An 18,665-nucleotide genomic window follows, 5' to 3' on the forward strand; every position below is an offset into this window, starting at 1 on the left:
CAATGGAATCATATAAACAACAATTTCTTTCACAAATGCCATTGTAAGGATACTTAAAATAAATAAAATCAAAAATTTCCTTTTATTTTAAAAACTTTGTGGAAAAACTTATCCTTAAAATCCATATGAAAACCTTATTGTTATATATTCCTCACCAATGTGTCATTACTCCTGAGTAACATCTTCAAAATTCTGATGTGATTGAAGTCCATCTTCGCGATCAGAAGCAACATATACTTTCCTTAAACTTTCTCTTTTTTTTCTTTGATTCTTATAACATCATCATGTGACTCAGTCACATTATGTAATAAGAATCTCCAAATTGGAGCTTAACAGAGTTAGACAATGGACTTTACCTGAAGTAGAGTCAAACTTATTGACTTTAACATTCTTAGGTAAGTTTGGCAGCTTCGTAACCAAAGCCCCTTCCTTTGGCAATAGAAACATATGGACCCTTAGGTAATAGTACATGAGACTATCTCAGACTTAGCCTTTCTCTTTACCATTTGGTTAACCGAGTTGACTATGGCCGACCCCTTTCCATTGGGAAGAGAATGCTTTTTCTGGATTTCCAGTATCATCATTGTCAATGTCCATAAAGTTTTGGGAAGTCAATCTTCTAATCAAATTTGATTTACTGGCCTTCCAAATCATTGCTGATTCAGGAGTACAAAGCAAATAGATAAGATTATTAAGGGTCTTGTCATAGTCTGTTTCATAGAAGTCCCAAAGGGACTCACTATGTGACTTAGAATGTAGTTGAGCCACCAACTTTCTCAAGACTTTGACACCCAACTCTCCCGACTTGTCAATATGTGACTTCATCTCCAAGATGTGATCACACCTAGACCTAGTCTTGCCAATAGGGCTACCTTGAACTTGTGGGTTAAGGAGAATAATTGGAGGAGGTGGAGGAAGTGAAGTTCCAAGAGATTTCGGAAGATCATAGATGTCTGAGCTAGACATCTTTTGGGAGATATTCAAGTTTAGTTGATTTAAGTCTTTAATATAACACCCAATATGAAATATTAAGGCTAGGACCCAACAACCTATTTATAACTGGAAGAGGGATGCCGTAATCCAAGTTATAGAATAGTTGAAGGTAGGTAAATGACGATTTACCAATTTCCACCATGAAAACCGAAATATAATTAAGTTTTAATTGGATTTGAAACTCCTAGATCTTTAGAGATTCATTGAAATTTTCAATGGCATGTTTCAATCTTGAGTATGACCTTCAGGTTTTGTGACTGGGATGCTGAGGATCACAAAACAAGGTGTGAAGTAACCATGCAAATTACTTGGTACTCTTAAATGTTTATCACCCAACCAATGTGCCGGTAAACCACACACGCTCCACCAGCCTATGATAAACTTTAAGAAAACCCTTTGCCTACCTTGTTAAGTCAAGCCAGTGAGCCGGTAAACCACACACGCTCCACCAACTGACTTAAGCAAAGTACAAAGTGTAATTTCATAGGTTAGCACCTTATTCACATTTTCCTAAGTAACTAAGATTGGGAATTATAATTGTTTAGTTACTTAGTATTTATCATTAATACTTTTAATGAAGGGATAACTTATAGTCTTTGTCCTACCCGTTCGGCTAACGACCCTCCACCAATCAAGGAAGCGGTGGGTGAGAGTGGACACCCATTAAACTGCCATTTTATAGGCAGTAACCTTATACCCCCTTATAGACCGGCTTCGTGAATAAGGCCTACTTGCGGTAAGATTGACTTTACTCTTATACAAATATATAAATATTATTAACTTATAATATTATAAAGTATAAGGGATGAATTTTAACTTTTAAAATTCTAAGGGCTAACTTGGAATTAAAGTATTCATAAGAGAAAACTTTTCAAATTCCAAAACTTGAGGGCAAGTTTTGAAACTATTCAAAACTAATTAATTTCATAACTTATGAGTTTAAAGCAGTTTTATAAAAACTCTTCAAGTTCCATAACTTGAGGACAAGTTATGGAAGACTTTAAACTAATAAAAGAATTAACTTATCTTTATTTTATAACTTATGGAATTCATTAAGGTTACACATTTTATTAATTAATGAAGTGACTCTTGAACTTCCATAACTTGAGGACAAGTTATGGAGTCATAAAACCATTTAATGAGACAACACTCTTCATTTTGTAACCTTTGCCAACTTTTATGAGTTTTATGATTCTTAAATGTGACTTTTCATGTAACTTGAGGACAAGTTACACAAAAACATTTTATAATCAATTCTTAGATTAAAATGGATCAAAGACACATAATTAATCAACTTTTTCTATTAATCTAAGCAACTCATATGAACATGATAATTGGAATCAAACTTTTTCATGTAATTAGCATAACACTTAAACTAATACAAAACATGAATCTATTGACAATTGTCTTCGAAATTGGATTAGAAAGAACATTACCACATCAAAAATAAGTTTATAAGTTCAAAAACAGCTTAGGGTAATGTTCCTAGTCCATTTCTAGCCAAAAAAGTCGAATATATGTTGTCTGGGGCTTCTACTCGTCGAGTGCATGAACCTACTCAACGAGTAGGATGATTTTACTCATGGACTCGGCGAGTCCAGTGCCCAGAATGCCCGAAATTTGACTTTTTCAGCATTTTTTCAGCAATTTGCATCAAGTATAATTGAAAACAAGCCTAGGCTCTGATACCACTGTTGGGTTTTGAGCATTCTAACACTCCTAAGTGTACATGTAACCCTAAATACCTTGGTTCTATGTTTTCTCTATTATACATGCAAATATGAACATCCAAGGTATAATACTAATCTAGCATACAAAAGAATGAATATAACAAGATAGAATACATACCTCTTTGATGTAAAATGTCTTCATGAAGCTTGAGTGCCTAGTGGCCCAAGTGTGACATCTCAAATGGTTCACACAACATCATATGCACTTGGAAGACTTAGAGAGAAACACCACACTTCTAAAATCGGCTAGCCCTTTCTCTAATCACCCATAGTGGCCGATTTTGCCAAAGAATATGATCTTATATAGTTGTTACAATTAGGGTAAACCCTAATTGTCATGGCTTTCCATTTCCTTGGATCCATGGGTTCAAATACACCATGGAGCAACCATGGAGCATCATATGGGTTTTAGACCAACTAGATAATTCATGGAGCATTATCCCACTATATAAGTATGGATGATTTACACAATCAACCCATATATTTAATTAGTCTTCTTTTGATCACTTAATTAATTCTAGATTAATTCTTGATCAATACTAATAAAATAATCTTATTAATATATTATAACTTATAATATATTAACAAACCTTAAGGGTTATTTCTCTCATTATAGTCTATCTAAATGCATGATGCCATGCAACCCAAATGGACCATGCCGAGTCGGGTCAAGTCTTACCAATTATAGTTACGGACTTAGACATTAATCCAACATTCTTCTCATTAGATCTAGGGTTTATAAGCCTTGGATGATTGCATTTATAATTAGTAAAACCTAGATCCAAGAATTAGGGTTTGCATGAGCACCTAGGATGTTCTTTTGGCTCTAACCCATCAGTGGTATCAGAGCTCTGATTGGTTTTAATTGTGTTTGATGCTAATGTGTTCGTTCATTGATTGATATGAAAATCTTTTTTCTGAAGAAACCCAGCTCACGACATGAGTCTCTGAGTTCACGACATGAGCCCAGTCTGTCTGATAGACTCGACGAGTGTAGTAGGTTACTCGACGAGTTTGTGCATCAGATGGCTCAAAACTCGGATTTTTTTGACTGATTTTGTGATTGGATAGTTACCGAAATTGCTTTTGAATAATAAAATCCGATTTTAAATATATATTATGATTATCCTTACCAAAATTATAAGATAATTGCCATTTATTTGAATAATAAATTAATTATACGATAATCTTTAATTATTAAATTTATTTTGTGAATTATCTTGTAAATTATCTTGATTAGGTAAAATTTAGACAATCATTAAATTAATTGTTTAATTTAAAATTATTTTCTATTTGATCCTTTATGTTTTGAAAAGTTCAAAACTTGCCCTCAAGTTTTGAAATTTAAAATTTTGACTAAAAGGTTTATTTTGAATTATTTATATTTAAAACCCTAGAAGTTTACAAATTTAAAATTCACCCTATACTATTTTATTATTACAAGATTAATATATATTTATGTATAACTTAAAATACTAGTCATACCGTTAGTAGACCTCATTCACCAAGCCGATCTATAAGGGGGTATAAGGTTATGGCCTATAAAATGGCCGTTTAATGGGTGTCCACTCTCACCCACTGCTTCCTTGATTGGTGGATGGTCGTTAGCCGAATGAGTAGGATAGGGCAAACCTTTCCTCATTAAACGCATAATGAATTTATAAAAGTAACTAAATGTTTTTCAAACAATACCCAATCATAGTTACTTTAGGAAAAGTGAATTGGTGCAATTCCATGAAATTACACTTTGCACCCTTGCTAAGACGTTAGTGGAGCGTGTGTGGTTAACCGACACACTAATTGGAATCTAAGCATAGCTGGCAAAGGGTGACTCATTGTTTGTCATAGTTCAATGGAGCGTGTGTGGTTAACCAGCACACTGAATAGGTGATTGTAACAACGAGGGCACCATGTACATTTGCATGGTTATTCACACCCACTTTGTGATCCTCGGCATCCCAGTCACAAACTAGAGGGGCACATCGAGATTGAAACATGACATTGAAAAGTTCAGTGAATCTCAAAAGATCTAGGAGTTTTCAATACATTTAAAACTTAATCCTCTTTTTCGTTTTTCATGTTGGAGAATTAGTGAATTGTCATTCACTTACCTTCAAATTATTTGCACATTAGATTATGACATCCCTATTCTAATTTGTAAATAATGTTGTTGGATCCTAGCCCTAATTTCTCATTTGGGTGTTTTATTAGGGATTCATTTCTAATCAAACTTCTTCTTTTTCTATTTCAGATGTCGAACGTCAACTATGCATCTGGATCCAACTGCTCAGGCTCATTCTCATTTATGAACATATGTGGGAGAGTGATTTTCGACGGGTACAATTTCAATGATTGGATCCGAAACATCCGAATGGTCACTCGCTACAAGGACAAAGAATTTGTCCTCGATGAGAAGCTGAAGGAGATCAATGTTAACACTGCCTCTCCCGATGAGATCGCCGCCTTTTAGGCCCACAAGCGTGATGCCACGAAAGTCCATTGCATCATGCTGGCAACTATGGGTGATGCACTTCAAAAGTCCTATGAGGATATGTAACCGTATGAAATGCATCATGACTTATTGGACCGGTACCACCAGAGCGCAAGGCAAGAAAGGTACGAGATCATCACATCTGTAACAACGCAAATTTTAAAACAATTTTTCACTTTTAAAATTAATAATTTTAATTCAAAAACATTCTCATATCTCATTGTATCACATATCGAATCCATAAAAACACATCCCAAGACCAAAATGTATAAAAACTCCAATAGTGTGTACTGATCATGCCGGCGCCTTCCCGCGATCCTCACTGGTACCTGAAACACATAACACAAAACACTATAAGCATAAATGCTTAGTGAGTTACCCAAAATACCACATTTAACATATAATAGCCACTCGAGGCTATAACTCTGTGAGCCCTCTGGCTCTAACTCTGTGCACCCTCTAGTCCCAACTCTGTGGACCTTCCGGTCCTAACTCTGTAAACTCCGACATACATACAACATAAATCACATAGAATAATGTTGTGCAACACATCACATAAATAGCATACAAGATACTCTATCACATAACTCTAATTACCACTCCAGGTAAAGTATAGTGAGAAGACTCACCTCGGTTAACTCGGTAAACCTCGAACTCTGAAATTCTGCACTAGCCTCCGCCTATTCACATATTAATTACTCTAATTAATATAACTTCTAAAGGCTAGGCTAACCCCTCTATATAAGTTCTCTAAGAAGGGTAAAAGGCCATTCTACCCGACTAATGGCTCATAAGTCCAAACATTGACTAAACCCTAAAAGTCAACGAGGTCGACAGTCAAACTTTGACCTGACTCGTCTAGTGCACTCGGGTGACTCGGTGAGTCCACACTAGTCATCTGAATCCTACCAATCCTCACTTGTCACGACGAGTCCCCTCTCCACTCGCCGGGTTACTCAGTAACAAATCGCGGGGCAACCCCGACTCGACTCGTCGAGTCCACTCATGAACTCGGCGAGTTGCTCCCATGACAACACCCATCTGACCTTCTGAGGTTAGATCTGCTTCCCTAATCTATAGATCTGACTTCCCCATAGCCAATAACCACGTAAAGGTCGAATCTTGCTACACATTCATTGCACCCAAGTCTTATTTTGGTGAAATTCCTTCTAACATGGCAACCTAGTCTCCTTTCCTCCATAAACCAACATAAAGTAGAATGGGGAATGCTCTCTGGACCTCTATGGGTCCAGATCTGAGGTCTAACATAGAAAAGGACCATAAACTCCAGTTATCAAACTCTAAAAAGGCTATAGAAAACCCTAGATCATGGATCTTAACCCAAAACAGAAAGGTAGTTCGATTTGATACCTCAAAAGTGTAGATCTGAACTTGAAAACCCTGGATCCACAACTCCTTTGACCTCCTCTTGCTGGAAACAACTTATCCTTTGCTAAATCACACCAAAATTGATCAATATAGCCTTATCTCTCTCTCTCTCTCAACTCGCTCAATCTCTCAAGGGGAACTCTCTCTGGACATGTTGCCGCACAAGAGGGCTATAAGGTCCTTTAAATAGGGCACAAGCCCAAGGATTTAGGGTTTCAGTCATCACACGGACTCGTCGAGTCCACCCTTACCGACTCTTTGAGTCCCCTCATTTATCAGTCAACAATACGCGATCCTACTCGACGAGTCTAGGCGTCAACTCGTCGATTCCCTCTCTTAACTCCAAAAATAAATGATAAAATATAATACCTGGAAATCCGGATGTTAAAATTCTCCCCCACTAGAATCAGACTTCGCCTTTGAAGTCTTACTCCGCAAACAACTCTGGATGCTACTCACGCATCTCCGACTACGGCTCCCAAGTCAACTCGGACCCTCTCTGATGCTGCCACTGAACCTGTACCAGGGGCACCTCCTTGTTCCTCAGAACCCTGATCCTCCAATCCACAATCGCAACTGGCCTCTCTACATAATTTAGACTAGCATCCACCTGAATATCCTCCAACGGTACTACCGCCGACTTGTCGGCTGTACACTTCCTTAACTGAGATACGTGGAAGGTATCATGGATCTGGATCAACTCCGCAAGTAGCTCTAGACGATATGCTACCCTGCCTACCCTTGCAGTCACCCTGAACGGACCGATGTACTGGGGCCCCAGCTTGCCCCTCTTCCTGAATCGGATCACTCCTTTCCAAGGAGATACCTTCAGGAGTATGAAGTCTCCCACTTTGAACTCAATCTCAGACCGTCGCCTATCCGCATAACTCTTCTGGTGACTCTGAGTTGTCAGTAGCCTCTGCCTGACCTGTTGTATCCGCTATGTCGTCTGAAGCACTAACTCAGTGCTGCCCATCACTTGCTGCCCAACCTCTCCCCAACATATGGGAGTCCAACACCTCCTCGCGTACAACAATTTAAAAGGAGGCATGCCGATACTCGAATGGTGGCTGTTATTATACGAAAACTCAGCCAACGGAAAATACGTGTCCCAACTTCCTTGAAGTCCATCACACGCGCTTACAGTGTGTCTTCGAGCGTCTAAATCATCCGCTCACTCTGACCATCCGTCTGTGGGTGGTATGCGGTATTAAAATGCAGCCTCGTACCCAACTCCTCATGGAATTTCTTCCAGAATCTGGAAGTGAAATGTACATCTCGATTTGACACGATCGAGATCGGTACTCCATGCCGTGATACCACCTCTCTCACATATATCTCTTCCAGCCTCTTAGTAGAAGAGCTCTCATTGATAGCAAGAAAGTGAGCGCTCTTTGTCAGCCAGTCAATAATCACCCAAATTGCATCGACACCCCTCGCAGTCCTCGGCAATTTGGTGATAAAATCCATGGAAATTTGTTCCCACTTCCACTCGGGAGCCTCAAGTGGCTGCAACTTGCCATGCGGACGCTGATGCTTGACCTTCACCCTACGACAGGTCAAGCACCTCTCTACGAACCACGCGACATCCCTCTTCATACAGGGCCACCAATACTCCCTCTTTAGGTCCAAATACATCTTAGTGGCCTCGGGATGGATCGAGAAATTCGACCTATGCGCCTCCTCCATCAGAATGGTATGTGCCCCGCCTTCAAACAACACCCAAATCCGACCCTGAAAGTTCATAAGCCCATGGCTATTGGCAACGAACTCAGGTATCTGTCCGATCACCCACTCTATTTTGTGATTCTCAGGTCTCATGGCCTCAACTTGGGCCTCCCGAATGGTGTCCAAGACCGGAGTCATCACTGTCAATCCCAAACAAACATCTCGTATCGGGGCACTCTCCACCCTGCGACACAGGGCATCGGCTACAACATTAGCCTTGCCCGGGTGGTATAGGATCTCAAACTCATAATTCTTTACCACATCCAACCATCTCCTCTGGCGCGTATTCAGGTTGGGCTGATCCATCACATACTTCAAGCTCTTGTGATCCATGTATATGGTACACCGGACCCCATACAAATAGTGATGCCAGATCTTGACGGCGAAAACCACAGCCCCCAACTCCAGGTCATGAGTGGGATATCTCGTCTTATGAGGCTTCAACCGCCTCGATGCGTATGCTATCACATGACCTCTCTGCATCAATACTGCACCCAATCCTGATATCGACGCGTCACAATATACCACAAAATCCTCCATCTCCTCCAGAAGGCTTAATACTGGGGCTTCTCATAATCTCTGGCGAAGTGTCTCGAATGAGGCCTTCTGCTTTGGGCCCTAACTGAATGCTACACCCTTCTGGGTCAACCTGGTGAGAGGAACCGCAATCTTGGAGAAATCTTTGATAAATCTCCGATAATATCCGGCCAACCCCAGAAAACTCCTGATCTCTGAGGGGGATCTCGGTACCTCCAAACTCATCTCCTCCTCAATCATGCTGCTCTCTAGATCTCGAATATACCAATATATCATCGATGAACACGATCATTGAATGATCCAACATCGGCCTGCACACTCTATTCATGAGGTCCATGAATGTCGCCGATGCATTAGTGAGCCCGAAAGTCATCACCACGAACTCGTAATGCCCATAATGAGTCCTGAATGCTGTCTTCTGGATATCCTCATCGCGTACTCTCATCTGATGATATCCAGATCTAAGATCAATCTTGGAGAACCAAGACGCTCCCTGTAACTGATCAAACAAATCGTCGATCCTCGGGAAGGGGTAACGGTTCTTGACCGTCAACTTGTTCAACTCTCGGTAATCGATACACATCCGGTGCGAACCATCCTTTTTCTTGACAAAAAAGATCGGCGCTCCCCACGGTGAGCTAGTCGGCCGAATAAATCCCTTCCCTAACAGCTCCTGAAGCTGCGAGGATAATTCTTGCATCTCTTGAGGTGTAAGGCGATAGGGCGCCTTAGCGATAGGTGCTGCCCCCATAAACAAATCGATACAAAACTCTACCTGCCTCTCGGGAGGCACACCCGACAACTCCTCGGGGAAAATGTCCGGGAACTCCCGCACTATCGGGACCTCATTGACCGACCTCGGCCTCTCTGCATCTACTCTCATATCCACCACATACGCCATTAATCCACTACAGCCCTGCTGTAGGCTCTGCCTCGCTCTAGCGGCCAAACAAAATGCTGACCCAGGATGGGTACCCTCGCCATAAACCTTAAGAACTCCCCCACTAAGGTCTCGTATGGTCACTAGTTGCCGCTCACAGTCGATAACCGCTCCAAATCTGCTCAACCAGTCCATGCCCACGATGACACAGACATCCCCCATCGCAATCAGAACCAAATCAATTGGTTACTCAACTCCGAAGATCTCAAGTACACATCCCCGAATCACATCGGTGGCATGCACCGCTAGCTTGTCAGCTATGGAAGCTCGCAGAGGTCGACTTAACGCCTCTCAACGAATACTGATGTTTTGACTAAAGGCTAATGACACAAAAGATCGGCTCGCACACGAGTCAAATAACACCAAGGCAGGCACCGAACACACAAGGAAAGTACCTACGCATAACATAATATACACACAATATCTCAAACATCATAGTAAATACATGAAATAATACATACCAGCCACAACATCGGGTGCTGCACGGACCTCCTCCACAGTCAACTTGAAGGCTCTCCCTCGTTCCTTCGGTGCCTCGGCCTTCACCGGCCGACTCTCGGTAGCTCGAACAGCAGCAGGGACAGATCCCTGTGATGCTCCCTATGCCGATCCCCGCAGCTGCGGACACTCGGCGTTCCGGTGGCCAGTGTGGTTGCAGTGAAAACAGACTGCAAATCCCTTAGGGAAATCCTCGGCCATATGCCCCTCCTTTCCACACTTGTAGCAAGACCCTGCTCTACACACTCCCTCATGACCCTTGCGGCACTTGCCACAAGTATGACCCTTCTGGTTCCCTGATCTCGAATCGGCGGGCTTGGCCCGCTTGGCTGCCGGCTGGGACTGAGACGGTCGCTGATCTCTCTCCTGAGACTCCACCTCCTCCCTAGTCTGAGTCTCCAACTCTATCTCCCTCTTCCGAGCATTTGCCTGGAGCTCGGAAAATATCCAGTATGACGAGTTCGCCACGAACTCTCGTATGTCTCTCCTCAAAATACTCAAGTACCGACTCATACGTGCCTGCTTGGTAGACACGTGCTCTGGGCAGAACATCGCCCTCTCATGGAACATCCTGGTGATCACCATAACAGACTCAGTACCCTGCTTGAGGGTCAGAAACTCCTGGTCCAGACATTCCCTCTCCATCGGGGGAACGTACTCATCACGAAACATAATGTTGAACCTCTCCCAGGTCACCGCAACAAGCTTAGCAGACGAAAACTGCGCCGTCACAAACTTCCACCAGTCCTTCGCTCCCAAATGAAGCTGGTTCAGCGCGAATCGGGCCCTTAAATGCTATGGCCCTTAAATGCTATGGGCCCTTAAATGCTATGGACATGAACACGTACGAGCCCAATACTATCGTCCACACTGCATCAATATTCACCCCAAGTACTTTACTCTCACTATGCATAGTCTACTCTGTAGCAGATCTCTTATAAGCTCCTCGCTGCTATTAACTCACTCTCAAGCATCTCCTAGAAGCAAAACCCCTAAGCTAAGGCATCACAAATCAGGCCACTCTAGTCCTAATAAGAATACCTAGCCTAATCTATCATGCATAACAGATTATCACCTATCTCATAACACATAATATAAGGGTATTTTAGGAAATCACTGTTCGGGCGCTGGCTGATCGTACACACTGCTCTGCTCTTTTCAAAACCTTTTTACTCTTTTAGATAAATTTTGTTTTACTTCAAAAAATTCTTCAAATCCCAAGTTTGAGTTCAAATGCGCTCGAAGGTGCATTTGAATCCCTCAAACCAAGGCTCTGATACCAACTTGTAACAACGTAAATTTCAAAACAATTTTTCAGTTTTAAAATTTATAATTTTAATTCATAAACATTCTCATATCTCATTGTATCACATATCAAATCCATAAGAACCTATCCCAAGATCAAAATTTATAAAAACTCCAATAGTGTGTACTGATCATGCCGGCGCCTTCCCGCGATCCTCACTGGTACCTGAAACACATAACACAAAACACTATAAGCATAAATGCTTAGTGAGTTTCCTAAAATACCAAATTTAACACATAATAGCCACTCGAGGCTATAACTCTGTGAGCCCTCTGCCTCTAACTCTGTGGATCCTCTGGTCCTAAGTCTATGGACCTTTCGGTCCTAACTCTGTAAACTCTGACATACACACAACATAAATCACATAGAATAATGTTTTGCAACACATCACATAAATAGCATACAAGATAGTCTATCACATAACTCTAATTACCACTCAAGGTAAAGTATAGTAAGAAGACTCACCTCGGATAACTCGGTAAACCTCGAACTCTGAAATTCTGCACTAGCCTCCGCCTATTCACATAATAATTACTCAAATTAATAAAACTTCTAAAGGCTAGGCTAACCCCTCTCCATAAGTTCTCTAAGAAGGGTAAAAGGCCATTCTACCCCTCTAATGGCTCATAAGTCCAAACATTGACTAAACCCTAAAAGTCAACGAAGTCAACAGTCAAACTTTGACCAGACTCGTCGAGTGCACTCGGGCAACTCGGTGAGTCCACACTAGTCCTCTGAATCCTTCCAATCCTCACTTGGCATGATGAGTTCCCTCTCCACTCGTCGGGTTACTCAACAACGAATCCCGGGGCAACCCCGAATCAACTCGTCGAGTCCACTCATGAACTCGGCAAGTTGCTCCCATGACAACACCTATCTGACCTTCTGAGGTCAGATCTACTTCCCTAAACTATAGATTTGACTTCCCCATATCCAATATCCACGTAAAGGTCGAATCTTGCTACACATGCATTACACCCAAGTCTTATTTTGGTGAAATTCCTTCTAACATGGCAACCTAGTCTCCTTTCCTCCATAAACCAACATAAAGCAAAATGGGGAAGGCTCTCTGGACCTCTATGGGTCCAGATCTAAGGTCTAGCATAGTATAGGACCATGAATTCCACTTTTCAAACTCTAAAAAGGCTATAGAAAACCGTAGATCATGGATCTTGATGAATTTATAAAAACTTCTTGATCGATTAGATCTTATAACAGGTAAATCAAGAAAGCAAAAACAGTAAGACAAAACACAAGAATGAATCTGAATGTGTCGAATGATTCAATTAACTCAATCCTTAGCAGAGCTCGATGAAGAACTTCCGCTGTAGAGGATATTAGGGTTACAAAAGATAAGAACTGTGAACGCTATCAAAATCTCTATCAAAACTTACGTTCCAGGATGCATGCAAGCATCTATAAATATTAAACCCTACAAAATAACTCATTGATGGACAGGCCCAAACCAGAGATTAATTGGACTAAGAACCGAGCCAAAGCCGCAATACTAACTGGACCTAACAATCTCCCCGTTTGCGTCAATTGGAGCGAGACTATCACTTCTTCTTGCTAGGTCCAGCTGCAGGAACCTTCTTAGTGGTATCAAACAGACGAGGGATAAGAGTGAGGATTGTCTGTCTGAAGCGAATGTACCACTGGATCATGTCATCAAAGTACTTCTTGTCATCTGCTGAATTCTGCTTGCAACGATGAATGATTCCTAAAACATGTTCCAGGCATGCAGTGGTGTAGAGATGTTTGTCTGCCAAAGCAAACAAGCATTTTTGGCCTTCGTTTCTAGTAAACATGAAAAAATTGCGTTTCGGGTCAATCTTCCCCATCTGCATCATGTTTAGGTCACTGGCAGAGCCAACATGTGAGATAGTGGGCTTTTTCTTGAAGACACTAGCGATCTCCTGATCCATCTTGGCAACTTCCATTATATAGCATACAAGCATCCTCTTGAAGTGATCAATGATCGGACCATATTCTGCTTCATTTGTGAGGAGGATGTTGTGAAAAATTATCCAATCATGTGGATTCAAATTGGGAAGATCAGCTAGCGATATGGCATGTTCGGTCTTAGCAGAACCCCTCAGCACCTTGAACCAAACGTTTGTGAAGTTCCCTTCTCGAAATGGATTGAGGACCCGAACGTTGATTATCTTTTGAGCACTCCAAGTTTGATACTGTGGTTGAGCGGCCCTCAGATAGAACTCGACCAGATCCCTATCAACCTTTGGATGAGGATGAGGGATATCAGCAATGTTGTCAAAGGCATGGAAGATGAAGGCCTTTCGGGTCAGTGGCATGTCGAACAGAGAATCGACAGAGTTGATGCGATCCAGTGAAATCACCGGTTCGAGCCACAAAATTCTTGGAGTTTCAATCGCTTCTTTCAGCAGCTTCTCAAGAGTCCACGGAGGAAAAAGGGTTTTCCTGCTCTCAAGAAGGTCATGAGCCTCTTTCATTTTTCTTTCATCTTCCTCAGCCTCTCTGGCAACGCGAGCGCTCATATCAGCATCCTTGTCTCGACCTTGCTTCTTTAAGAGATCTGCAATCGTCTCTTTATCATCATCGCTCTCTTCAGCAATTTTCTTCCCCTTGTCTTTAACACCCGAACCTGAGGCTTGGCCTGTTGAAGGAGGTTCGGTTGTTTTTGTTGCTGTGGAAGTGGGAGGTGGTTGAGATACATCCTCTCCCCCTTGTTTCGGAATGGACAAGAACTGAAGGATCCCTTCAATTTTGCTCAGGAGAGAAAGGGCAGGAGCAAGCTTTTCGGCGAGATCACGCCTGACTGAGTAATTCGGTATTGGATCATGTGCTTCAAGGATGTTAGAAAGAGCAGCATGGACATCCGAAACACATGAAGACACAATCTCTCGTTCAAATTGAAGAGATTCAATCTCCTTTTGAGAATTGGAGAGTTGAAGATTCTCGACCTTGAGAGCAGTGGTCTTTCGAGCTAGAGCATCCATGAGGGAGTTCTCGGCTGCTAGATCTTCTTGTAGCTTAGTGAGGCGCTCCTCAATAGTCGACATAAACGTTGAGTTGTCATCGGTGAGAGTTTGACGAAGAGTGGCGAAGGACTGCAGTTCTGAGGCAATTAAGGTAGCCAGCTTGTTGACAATGGGGTCAAGCTTCGTTTTATTGGCATCGGCAGTTTCCTGTAAAGACTGCAAAAGAGAAGAAGCATCAGAAAATAGTTTTTCGACTTTTTCGGTCGCAACAGCATAGGCCTTGGTGGAGGCGTCAATGGCGGCAGTGGCTGAGCTGATGGAGGCTTCATGAGCTTTAGAAAAAGCATCAACAATCTTCTGAACAGCAGCCTCAGAGATGGTAGACTGTGATGAAGAAGAGGAGGAAGCAATGAGCGAATCAATCTTCTCGTGAAGCTCCTTGAGATGCTTCTTCGTGACAGGAGCATCATCATCATCGTCACTTTGCACCTGATACGGACTGTAATAGACCGAATCAAATGTCATGTCCTCCCCACCAAGAAAAGGTTCTTCATTGTCTGCGGAGTGAGCAGGAGATGAGGATGGAGGGGATGGTGGAGGCTCGGTTGTGGAAGTAGGTTCTAGTGCTTTAGTAGGAGCCCCCGTATCAGATACGTTGGTTCTTACTTCAGCGGTTGTTGTGGTAGCTTCAGTGAAAATGGGAGGGGGTACTGTGATAGAGGTAGGTGGTATTTGAGTGGTGGAGGTTATGGGGGGAATGGAAATAGAAATGGTGATTGGTGGAGAAGAGACAGGTGAACTGGAAACATGTACCTCTGGGGTAGGCGATCGTGGAGGAGTGTTACCACGGGGGGACTCTTCGGAGTCTGAATTTTCTTCCTCAGATTCGCTTGAGGAGGAAGCAAGTATCAGCTTTCGCCTAGGTTGGGTTTTCCTCTTCTTCAGTGGAGGAGATTGAACCGCCTTGGTAGGTTTACGTTTCTTCGGAGAAGGGCCTTTCGCTCCCTTGCCAACCTGCTTGTCTTTTCCCTTTTCATTTTTCTTTCCCCTTGGAGCGGGCCTATCAGCATCATGGATCGACTTAATCATATCAGGAGTGAGCTCTCTAGGACCAGAGCGACGAAACTCCTTGTAGGTTCTGATGATGCGTCTGTCGCTAGGAACGTCTCCAAACATCGACTCAGGGATGGAGCCAATGAACTGAAATTTAGATGCATCGGAGACAATTATCTTCGTAGTATGGAAAGTACCTATCGAAGAGAGTGGAGAATCAACAACAATGGGGACGTGATACTTGTCCATCACCCATTTTGTGATCAAAGTCCAGAAGCGAGCGTAGGAGATCTCGGAATGGCGAGATGTAGAGGCAAGACTCTGAATCAGCTGCTGCCATAAAACCGACCCATAGTCCAGGTTGATGCCGTTGTATACCCCATAAAGAATCGTGATGAACAGACGACTCTCTCCGTCTGAACCGGCACTGCGTTCCGATAACCCCTTGAATAACACTGTAAATAACCCGTTCCGTTGAGGAGGCAAGCACGATTTCTTGAACTTAGTGACCATCGTCAAAACCTCAGTGTATCCCATGTTATAGAACATGGAAAAAAAGTGACCCACTGGAATGGATTTAGGGTTAACCCTAGATGAATCGGGCTCAAACCCTAAAAGCGAGCAGAATCGCTGCTTGGAGATGGATGCCTTGTGATCAAGAATGTCGAAGAAAATTCTATCGACAGACTTATCATAATGAGCTGTGGCGAAGATTTGCGATAAACACTCTATTGGAACAGCTTCAACTTTGGTGAGAGCGGGAGCAAGCGGCGAATATTTGAGGCATTCGATGATCGGGAACATGAAGGCATCGTAAACGTGTGGAGTAAGATCGATGATCAGACTCTGTTGAGGACGAATCGGCAGAATGTGGTAAGTGGCATGAACAGAAAATAAATCCGCCATTGAAGTGAAGAAGTTGGGAGAGATGATGAACAGTAGAATACTCAAAGCTTTTCTTGCTCTCTGAATTTTGGGTGCAGTAAAGAGGTAAATAATGGTCGAAGTTACCTTTTATACTTTGGCGAGAGGAGAGAGAAGAATCTGTTCCCAAATCTTCGAGGGAAATACGAAGGGTTTTCGTAGGTGATTGATGCGTGACAGTTGGTAGCCCCGATGAATACGCAGGAGAGAGAAGAACTTTCCCGATTCACACGCCTTCCCATCAGGCGTTGTTTTAAAAAAAAAAAACGGTTCCACTTCGCACGCCTGTCCTCCAAGCGCCGTTTGAAAATCAAAGTGATTGGACTCCCGGCTGAGTCAGCATCTTATCCCTTTAGAGGGAACGTCATCTTAAAGCAAAATGACCACGTGTAACAATGTGAGCCACAACTCTTTCAAAAAAAATTCCTTGTAAGTAATGAAACCAGAATTATGGAAAATCAAAAAGATTTTCGTGCTTAGTGTGTAAAAGAAAAAGAAATAAAGCAACACATATGTGGGAAATTGTGATGTCAATAAAGACATGAAATAAAGGATCTCGGGCACAAATCGCTTCCTTCAAAGTCAAGAGAGACCTTAAAGTATTTGTTTGGTTTCCCGTTGAATAACGATTAGACACTTATTGAGAAGTGTTGAAAGGCTTCTTTTAATCAGGCTAATTTGGGTGGCTTTCGCTTCAGTTCAGAATTCCTAATCTTTACATAAGACATAAATCTACCGAAGTACTTGTGAGACCAATGTAGTCTGTTGAACAAGTAGGTTTGAAAAGGATTTAAGTAGCATCGTGAAAATATTTGTAGGTGAAATCTCAAAAAAAAATTAAAACTGGATTCCATGGGAAGAAATGTTATGGGATTTAACAATTTCATAGGAATCACACAAAGATAAAATTCAGAGATTTCAAGGTACAGTCTTAAGGCTGAATTCGTCAATTCTTTAGTGAAAGCTAGATCAAAGTTAATTATTCACCATCAATGCATAGAAGGTAGTGAATTTTGGGTTTCACTTAGCACGTAGTGGCACGAAGCTAAGATCATGAACACAGGAATTGTGTAACCATAAACCTCAGTGGTAATTTCTGAGAGTTTCAAGGGTTACGTGTAGGAGATCGGAATATGATGGAGAAAAATAATTGAGATGGTGTAAAGAAACCAAAGTACCTCTGCTATTTAAAGAAAAACCAAGCAGAAAACTCTTATCTCATGTGAGAAGAGAGTAAGGTAGCTCATGATTAGAATAAATATAAAAGCCTGATTGGGAAGACAAGGTTTGTATATACCAAGTCAGTAAGGTTGTTATTCAGAATCAGGTGAGACTTTGGACACATACAGCAGCATGCTTGTAGGGACACTTAACTAATAAAAGAATTTCCCACAAATATCCACACAAAAAAAATATTAACTAACACAAATAATAAAAAAAATGTTTTTGGAGTTTTTGATTTACAAAAAAAATTTTGGATTTTTGATTTAAAGAAAGAAAAGAAAAAAAAATTAGACACAAAAAAATTTGGAACCGAACCCGAGCGTTCGGTCTATTTCGGTGGCAAAAAAATGAAATTGAAAAAAAAAGAACTTTGAAAATAAGAGAGATGAAATTTAGAAAAGAATACAAAAGATTTACAACCAAAGAAACTACCTTTGAGTGATAAGCGAAGATCAGAGAATAGGACCGAACCCGAGCGTTCGGTTTATTTCGGCACACACGTGAACTGAACCCGAACGTTTGGTTCATTTCGCTTCCAATTTTTAGTTTTGAGAAGTAGTTTTTGGTACTAACTCCGATTCCATCATTCCTAGCCCTTGTAGAATTTTATTGAAACTCGCTTCAGGAAGAGCTTTGGTGAAGATATCGGCCAGTTGATCAGTGGTGCGAACAAAGTGAATTTCGACGTTTCCATCTTCCACATGATCCTTAATAAAGTGATACCTCAGTGCTATATGCTTTGTCATGGAGTGTTGCACTGGATTATGACAGATCCTAATTGCACTTTCTGAATCGTAATATAGTGGAATCTTTTTCTTATTGAGTCCATAATCACGAAGCTGGCTTTGGATCCAAATCACTTGAGATGTACAGGAGGCAGCTGCAATGTACT

Source organism: Lactuca serriola, chromosome 3 (assembly GCF_051521515.1).
Source record: "Lactuca serriola cultivar US96UC23 chromosome 3, Lser_US96UC23_V15, whole genome shotgun sequence".
Lineage (NCBI taxonomy): Eukaryota > Viridiplantae > Streptophyta > Magnoliopsida > Asterales > Asteraceae > Lactuca > Lactuca serriola.